This window comes from Zootoca vivipara, chromosome 3 (genome assembly GCF_963506605.1).
Source record: "Zootoca vivipara chromosome 3, rZooViv1.1, whole genome shotgun sequence".
NCBI lineage: Eukaryota > Metazoa > Chordata > Lepidosauria > Squamata > Lacertidae > Zootoca > Zootoca vivipara.
The window spans coordinates 9,331,813-9,341,728 of NC_083278.1; the positions used below are offsets into that span (position 1 = coordinate 9,331,813).

At 43.7% G+C, this 9,916-nt stretch overlaps 1 protein-coding gene across 5 annotated transcripts in view; it reads right to left on the reverse strand.

Annotated features, from left to right (window-relative positions):
• Positions 1–9,586, reverse strand: part of CTNNA1 (catenin alpha 1) — a 69,082-nt gene extending 59,496 nt beyond the window's left edge. For 2 of the 5 annotated variants that reach the window (XM_035110167.2, XM_060272395.1), the window contains exon 1: positions 9,152–9,296. The gene's annotated coding sequence lies outside the window, so the exon portion shown is untranslated. The other 3 variants (XM_035110170.2, XM_035110169.2, XM_035110168.2) reach the window with 3 other exon arrangements.
• Positions 9,587–9,916: the final 330 nt, after the last annotated feature.

Genomic DNA, 9,916 nt, shown 5'->3' on the forward strand with positions numbered 1-9,916 from the left:
GGGACTAAGATAGCCCTTCGCACTTTACACAATAGCTACATCCACCATTAACATAGCAAGACAAACAAGGATTTCCTCTCTCTGTTCTCACAAACTCTGGAAACAATGTGGTACTTTCAATGCTTTAAGAAGCCCCACCCCACCCCGAGCTCCTAGCCCTTCTTTAACTCCTTCCAACTATCCAGTTCTATATTACATGGCACAGCAGAAAACATACCGTATTTGGGCTTTACACTCTCCAGAACAGACACAGCCAATGATACAACCAAGTCTGCATCCACATACGTTTTCCATAGCCAAGTACTGTATACAGTATAGAAAAAGCTGACCGCAACATCACTGCTTAAGTACTTGTTAGCATATTACCTTACCACCTCATGATTTGACCCTGAACACAGGTACAAATCTTTGATATGTGGGAACAGGTAACACACTCTCTCCACTCTGATCAGTACAAAGACTCACTATCTTACCACAACATGTTTGCACAGCAGGGGGTGGGAAAAGGATAACTCCTTAAACTGTAGCTATTATTATGGTTCAGGCCAGGCAAGTTTCAAGCTTGAATTTTGTGATATTTTGGTTGGTGTAATAAATACATTGCCCTACTATGGGTAAAAAAAATTCATAATGACATTCATGCATTAAAGATTTCTGTAGCAATCACAGTTACAGACATAAACTTTAAAATCCAGTGAGAATATGCTCAACTGATTGTGAAATGGGAGATAATCCAATTCTGATAATGAGACATGAATCCTTACTGCTAAACAGTCACAACCCAGAAACTGCTCAAATTCAACAATTTGCTAAAAACAACACCATACTGCTGTAACGCATACAAAAGATGGTGGCTTAAAAGTAATTGTAGGGAGCGATAGTGTGCAATGCTTATTTTATTTGTCACAAACCACATGAATCGTTTTAGGACCTTGAGCAACAGGTGCCAATTGCAATACAGGCATGACTTCCCAAAGCTGCCTACTGTTTTGCCATTTTGCTAAAATACATGCTTGCATTAAAAAGTGCTGATTTCCCCCCTTTTTATCACCATGGTGCATTTCTAAGTTCACTTTTGAAACAGTAGTTCTAAGCTTAACAATATTTCCCTCACATTTTCTATTATACTTTGCGCAAAGGATGGGGATGGTGCATGGAGGCCAGAGAATGAGCCCATTACCACGCGAATTTAGCAGACATCGCAGCTTTACAAAGTCTCCCCCCCATGATTCTATTCACACACTCCACCCCTCTTCCACAAGTGCAATATTTCAAAGCATGAACTTCTGTAAAGAGATATGAATGTTAATAAGTGGGGCAGAAGACTCTTTAAGATGCCACCACTTCCAGCTGTATACCACGAAGCAAAGGCTCAAAATGAAGGGAAGAGAAAGGATTCTGTTACCAGGTACACTTAGAGAAACATCATCTTTGCAAACTGAGCTAGGAAGAGCGGTTCCATTTTTCAAGCATTCTCGACTAGCATCTGTGTGGCTTGATGGGTGATTAGGGCAGGGTGGGGCAAAGAAACAAACCAATTAAAGAACCATAGTTAACATAAGTAAGCTAACAACAAACCATAGCTAATAAATCATAGTTAAGGCATTGGAAAGGATTGTGTGAACAGAGGTCTTTGCCTTGAAATGGATACGCAGTGGTTTAGAACTATGGTTATACAATGGTATTTCAAAGGCTAATATTCTTTTTTCCACTGAAAAGCCTAACATACCCACGAAGAAGTTCATTCCCACATCCATGTCTTGTGGCTCTTGTTTGTTTGCTAAAGAGCTGCAATAGCAGCACTAAGCTATCCTACAATTTCAGGGAACCTGCACTTAAATATGTTGCTTGCTAGCATGGTCTACCCACGGTGTGCTTTGTTTCGTCCCTCCAATCTACTACACCAGGCATGTCCAAAGTCTGTTTCGGGGGCCTAATCAGGCCTGTCGGTCAGTTTAACCCGGCTCCTGTGGCAGTTTATTTCCTGGGGTAAAATCTTTTTAAAAAAGCTCAACAGCTTTGGTTGGCCCCCACAGCCTTTCACTTCATCAAATCTGGCCCTCTTTGAAAAATGTTTGGACACCACTGTACAGTACTACCTCCTTCTTTTCAGTCTCGGCTTTCATCACTCCTTTGAGTTCTAAGCCCACCACCAGATCTCATTCAGCCACATTATCTCTGGATTCCTAGGTTCACAGTAGATTGAATAGGTGGCAAACTAAGCATCGTCTGCAGAAATTTAAATAGAAGAAAGTGCATTATTTGTTCATTTATAGATCACCTCTCCACTAAAGAGCTCAAGACACTGTACATGGTTCTCCTCCTGCCCCATTTTATCTTCACAACAACCTGAAGAGGAAGTAGATTATGCTAAGACCCAAGGTTACTCAGTGAGTAGGGATATGAACCCTGAATTCTGGGTCAGTGATGGCGAACCTATGACACGCGTGTCAGACATGACACGCAGAGCCCTCACTGCTGGCACGCGCCCCAATTCACGCTGTTGTTGCTGGTTTCCCCCACCCATTTGTTCTCCCGTTCCTCTTCACAGCTTGTCTCCGCTGTTAAAACCCATCCTTTTTTTGTTTTTTGTTGCTGGTAGCCAGAGTTTGGTTTTTTTAAAACCCTTTCTGTGCTGTTTTTTCTGGCGCTTTGGCAGACGATGATTGGGTGTAACAGCGTTCATTTTTAAACCCGTTCTGTGCTGGGTTTTTTGGCGCTTTGGCAGACTATGTCGGTGCTGCGTGTTAGTTCTAGCGAAGGTATCATGGTTTTTTTTTCGAAGTGACACACCACCCGAGTTATGCTTGGTTTTTTGACGAATTTTGACACACCAAGCTCAAAAGGTTGCCCATCACTGTTCTGGGTCCTAGCTCAACAATCTAACCACTAAACCACATGGGCTTCTATCAGGGAGAAAGAATCTGTGCCACAGATTTCACAATGAAATCAGCTCATGGTATCAGTTTAAGAGGAAGCCAATGGTTGCTGAAAAGGAATATCTGTGCAGTGATGTCATCTTTTCACTCAGAGTCTCAAACTTTTGTTCTTCTATGCTGCTTCCATTCCAGTCAGAGAGAATACAGTGGGGGGGGGGAACCACCTCCAATACTGAATAGAGCAATGCATCAGTTTTGGCAGGAGGCCTAGATGACAATTAAATGACTGCATTAATGCAAGTACTGTACTTGTCTGGCAGACTACATACCAGACATTAATCATCCTATCCAAAGAACTTTGACTACACATCACACACATATTCTAGGCAGTGCCCTCAACAAATAGTAAAAAGCAAAGAAAGAATAGCAACATATCCTCTTTAACACTGCTTATCTAGAGAATTGCACATTAAGCCAACGACAGAGGAAGAAATAAATGCTGACTGATTCTGTAGAGAAGCCGTTGTAGGGGGACAAGAGAAACCAGTTATTCCAGTAAGAACACATATATGCAAGTACACACTAAAATTACACTGCTTAGCAATTTTATCCACCCATGACAGAACTTTTAACATTACCTGTCCCTCCTGTTTGCCCTAACAGAAAATGTGGAATCACAGTATGGCATTTGTAATTGGGGGTGGGAAACTAAATTTCCAAGTACAGTGGTACCTCGCAAGACGAATGCCCTGCAAGACGAATTTTTCGCAAGACAAATGCGTCTTATGATCTGATGGTGACTCGCAAGACGAATTCGTGTTGTGAAAAATTCGTCTTGCGAATCACGGTTTCCCATAGGAATGCATTGAAATTTAATTAATGCGTTCCTATGGGCAAAAAAAGAAAGAAATTCCAATGCATTCCTATGGGAAACCGCGATTCGCAAGATGAATTTTTCACAAAATGAATTGACTCGCGGAATGTATAAAATTCGTCTTGTGAGGCACCACTGTAGGTACACCAAAATGAGTAATTCTATTCGTGCATGCAGGAATAAAGCTTACATGAATTCAATAGAAGTGATTTATAAAGTAATGTTGTACTGGATATGGCTTGATACATCCAAAAAACCGAAAAGAAACAAAACTACTGTTAAAAATAGAGACTCCTTTACCAAAGAGGTAAGAAGATACTGCTGTGGCTCATTTCTCCTTTTACAGTACTGTATTAGGATTGGCTCCCTCCCTCAAGTAGCAGAATTTTAATGAGTCCATTTGTACTAGCACCTTTCTGCTAAAATTAATGTAGCAATCACCTCCATACAGTGTTAGAAACTGAGATATGAAAGCTAGGAGCTAAACGGCACCTTAAACCTAGGTTATGGGCACAACAACAGAATGTCGAGGCACACATTTTTATAACAAGAATACAAAGCCGAAAATGAATGAACTGCCGCTAAAATACAATGTTCATTTTCCACATGGTCTAGTCCTTCCCCTGCGCACCCCCTAACATTTTTAAAAGGGCCTCTAAAATCACAGGCTACTAAAACTTTTGACACTGGTGTCAGAAGATAATGGTATGCCAGCTTCAACTTTTTGTAGAGAGACCAAAATACCAGAGATTGATACATAAATTTTCAGTTCCAATGGATGTTTATAGTGTTTTACATTATACACCCAATTTGGAAGAGGAAACAAAATCTCTTGCCCCAATCTGTCCCTCTCAACTCAGAACACTGCCCACTAACTTTATGTCAAGTAGTACTTACTCCATACTTTAGACGTCTGCAATATAATGTATCTGCTATCATGTTTCAGTCATAAAAAACTTTCATCTTTTAAGCATGGTCGTCCCCAACATCCTTTCTCCCACACCCAGTGAAACATTCACAGAGGTATGAAAATGTTCCCTAACATATAATGGAACAATGCAGAAACAAAATCAAATTTCAACCTGACTTGGAAATATTTATTCTATGATATGGATAGTTCATCCAATGAGATGAACTAATCCTGTTTCTTGCTCCTCAAATCTCTTTCACTAGGTACAATTCAGAACCTAACCAAGTTCCGTGCTCTATTTTCAGTGATACGCAGTGGTGAGAATGTGTGTACATTGGGCAGTATGCTGCAAAGGAAAAATTGATTACTCTGAAAATGAGTGCAGCCAGGGCCAAATTTAAACCAGAATGAATTTTTTAGAATCCAAAAAACAGTTGAAAGCAAGCCGTTCTGCAAAGAAATGCCAAGAAAGGTTTCTTTCCTTTCCAAAAAGATTTCTTGAACAAGAAGGGATGTAACAGTGTTCTCAGAATGAAAGTTCCCTTTGTGCCAAAAACACAAGCTGAGGACAGACTGCTTATCTCCAGGAAATAAAGCAAAGTGTGTTTGCTGATTTGTGCTATAGGAACAGCACAGAGCTGCTTCCAGATGCCTCAATATCATGAAACCCCAATACTACCTATGAGAAGTAACCACTGGGTTGAGATATTTCCCACATCAGCATTTCCGAGGGTGCTGGTGATACCATGGAAATTAGTCAATTATCTGGGCAACCATGTGGTTGCTCCTTTTAGGGGTTATTGAAGTACAGTAGTGTGCTGGCAACGAAAGCTGCTCCCTACAGTTTCAGCAAAACATGAATCTCCCTGAATTTCATATAATTCTTGCACAGTACCCAAGAAGACTTCAAAGACAAGACACCAAAGCCCTCCCCCCACCAGGGATTTCATAGTTACAATACATCAAAGCCTTCTTAGATTCCATTAACCTCTTCTCAATGAAAGTGAAGGTACTCAAATGGGACATTCATTCCTTCTCTACTTCCCACTCCCTTCCTGTGTGTTGAATTAGAGATTGTAAACTAACTGGGTAGGGCCCTGTCCTACCTGTTTTTACTTCATAATCGTTTGTCATGTTGTCAAACCTGCAACTGAGTTGAACAAATTAGCGGTTGGTTTAAAACTACTGTAATCAACTTCGTAGTGGCATTCTGAAAGTGGCTTCTTTGAAAAACTAACCATGTACATTGATACAACACAATAAGCAATACTCTTTCTATTGGAAGCAACAACTATACCAATGTCTAGGAGTGCAACTAATGTTCCTGCTACACAAGCCAGGTCAGAATTTGGGGAGCTAAAGTTAGTCATCACCCAGGATGATGACAGTTTTATAACAGTTATGTTCAATTCTCAAAACACCTGTAACTTTTACCAACTCAATGGTTCTATAAACAAAAAATGAGATACTGTCTTGAAGAAGTATAGAACAGGGGAAACCTACATAATCCATGGGATCCCAGGAACAAAATATTAACACTTACATATTACTGTATTCCAGTATTATACAATTTAGCAAGATATGAATGAAGCTAGCATCCTCTGGGCTTATGCATTCCTTCTACCCCTCCACTAAGGATTTTGGAAGCTTTCACTTCTGCTTTTGGTTAATTGCAGTTTGTCATGTTGTCCAACCCGTCACTGAGGTTAACATTAAACATACTTAGTTTCAAAGAAGCCACTTCAGATACAGTGGTATGAAGCTGACTAGTTTGTTAACCACTAGATAATTAACCAAAGTTTCAAATCTAATATGCCAAACCACGGTTAAACAAAAAACATTTTAACTCATCCTCCTAGTTGGGCAGGAGGAACAGTGGGAGGGAGCACACAAGCTCAAGAGGAGGCTAGGCTTTTCATATTTTACTAAACCATGTTTTAGGTGACACTCGGAGCAACCATTATGTGCTACACTCTTCTTCTGGGATTTATCTTATCAATAACAATTTGACATATGACAAACATAACTTATTGCTTAATGTGCTACTTTAGAACTGTACTCTTCTCTAAGATTATACTAATGTTTACAAAACACTATATTGTAAGAAAAAATGTTTCTAAAAGAAAATGTACATGATAAAGCACAACAAAAAGGCAAGGCTCTTAAAATATGCTTTTAGATGTACCTGTAGTTTTGTAATTTAATTGGAAGTATACGTCAAGTGAGTTCCTTGTCTCAGCAATAATAAGAAATAATACTGTTATGGTATGCAATGGTTATATGACAGAGTTCTGGAGGGTACAATATTTGCTGTTCATAAACAGCAGCTGGGATTGCAAAGTAACTCTGCACTCCTGCATCAGCTCTTTACACCTCAACTTCCACACACGGGTCCATAATTTCTGGCTGGCCTTGGTCACAAAGTCAAACATTGTGCTTGCCTACTCCTGACCCTTTCTGGATAAGTTGCATTTCCAAGGCAAAAGGGAGACTCAAGAGGCTGCCCACTCCTCAGATAAGTAGTTCTGAACACCCTGGCCAACCAGCAACCAGGCTCTCCACAATTCATATTTTTTTCTTATTCTAGAACAGGAAAGGGCAGCATGGGAGGTGGCAGCACTTGCTGATCTGGCTATTATCCAAATTTGTAATGGTTCAAGTCACCACTTAGCAACCAAGCTTGGTGGGTGACTTTGCCCCAACTTTTGTGTCCAGATTTCCACTTCCTGAAATATGGCAACCCTACCCTCAGGCGGGTGGCGGGAGGTGCTGTGGTCTAAACCACTGAGCCAAGGGCTTGCTGATCGGAAGGTTGGCGGTTCGAATCCCAGCGACGGGGTGAGCTCCCGTTGCTCGGTCCCAGCTCCTGCCCACCTAGCAGTTCAAAAGCACGTCAAAGTGCAAGTAGATAAATAGGTGGGAAGGTAACCGCGTTTCCATGCGCTGCTTTGGTTTCACCAGAAGCCACTTAGCCATGCTGGCCACATGACCCGGAAAAACTGTCTGTGGACAAACATCAGCTCCCTCGGCCAGTAAAGCAAGATGAGCACCGCAAACCCAGAGTTGCTCGTGACTGGACTTAACTGTCAGGGGTCCTTTACCTTTTTTTTTTACCCTAACCTACCTCATACAAATAAAAAAATTCCTTCCAGTAACACCTTAGAGACCAACTAAGTTTGTTATTGGTGTGAGCTTTCGTGTGCATGCACACTTCTTCAGATACCTCATACACATCAACCTATCTTAAGTCCTCAGGGTAGGGTGAGTTGCGGCTTAGTCCAAGCAAACTTGCACAGGATTACTTTATAAATACTTTCTGAACACTTAACATGCCACTTGTTCCCTCCTACAAAAAATCAATACAACATGTGCTACTTGCGGCACAGATGCTTGTAGCCCAACAATGGAACTCATCCTGGCTATTAACAGGAGACAGATTGCATTTATTAAATGTTTGATAATGGGCAAATTAATGTAACGCATGTGAACTAAACCAAGATTGAGGAAAGTAAATTTATGGCAGGCGGCCACGGAATTTGAAAAAAAAATTATCCGAACACTACTACTATCGACGTGCGCAAGATCTCGATTGTCAACATTTATCAGATCACCCTAGGCTTATAATTGGATTTAAGTAGAAAAGGTGTGTCGCGAGGCTACAGGAGGAGTTTGCCGATTCAAGGTGAAGTCAAGCGGACCAGCAAAATCCACCAACTAGGAAGCCTCTTTGGGGACTTGCTTTTTTTAAACAACACTTGAGCAACTTCCATCCCAACTTTGTGGACGAGGATACAATGCAAGTTCCGTAGCTGATGGGGCGCAACTACCCCTCCACTGCTGTGCATTTGCACATTTCGCCACACACACAAGCGGGGCACAAACAACCACCAACATTTAAAAAAACAACAACCCCAAGAGATAAAACCTGGGAGAAAAAAAGGAGACCCAAACCCCCACTCCCTCCTCAACCAACTACAGTACTGGGGAAGAAAAGAAAACCAGATCCTCTCTCTGTGTGCTTCCTCCCTCCCATAGATAGCAGCTCACAAATCCCTGGAATGAGGGCGGCGCCGCCCAGAAAAGGGGGGGGAGGGGAAGCGAGGAAAAGGCCTCGAGCGTCTGAGTGGTGGACTATTCCCCCCCCTCCCCATTCACACGCACGGCGGTTCCGTGTCCCACTTCGAAGGGGAGCGAGAGAATATATCCGGGGCGAGGGGAAAAGCCGGGGCGCTGCGCCAAGCCCGCCGCCGCCGCCCTTTTAAAGCAACCTTCGGAAGTTGAAAGTTTCTAACTCGGCCTGAGGAGGCCCGGCCGGGCGAAAAGTGGCGACGCCTGAGTGGAAAGTTACCTGAGGTGGGCCGCTCCTCCTCCGAGGGAGGTTATTTACCTCAGAAAAGCCCACCCAAACCTTCCGCACCGGGGGCGCTGATTTACCTCAGGAAAAAACACACTCCCCACCCCCACCCCGACCCCTCACCCGTGCTGTACCGGCCGCTTTGACTCCCGTCTGTGTGGGCCTTTCGCTCACCGCCGCCGCCGCCGCGCCCTGTCCCAAGCCGAGCCACGGAGTCTGCGAAGGAGGAGGCTAGCGAACGGGCTCTTCCGGGCGCCTCCCCCTCTTCGCCGCCGCCGCCGCCCGGCCTGGCTCTTCCCAGCACCGCCCTCCGCCCGACGCCGGCTCTTCCCAAGCGCCGCCCTCCGCCCGTCGTCGGGCCGGGCCGCGGCCGGCTCTTCCTCAGCACTGCCCTCCGCCTTGGAGGCTTACCTGAAAAGGTAACGAAATTTATTTCACACACACCTGACGGAGCCGCGCACCTGGCTTTGAGAGGGTGGGGAGGAGATTCAGCCTCAGTTACCCTAATAGGGAATGAATCAGGGGGAAAGTTTTCAGGCGAGAGTTTGTTGGGATTCCGGTCACATGGGGAAACTGCTTTGGTTTCGCTTTATCCTAGGAGGGAATGCGGGCACCTCTGCAGGCCCGGACTTCCCGCCCAAGGGCTGCTTTTGTTGTCTCTCTCTCCCCCCCCCCCGCCCCATATATACCCATATAAGGCCTGGCGTTCCTTCCTGTTCTTTGGCCTTGTGCGAGGTGCAATTAAGCCACTTCCGGGAGGTGCCCGTGATCTCATTCGGATGGTGAGAGAGGCAGCCCGGTTGGATCAGCCCTTCATCGTTGCGAGGAAAAGTTTCGTCAGCGTGAGCGAAACCCTTCATGACCTCACTGCTTCTTCTCAAGAATTAAGACCTCGGTGC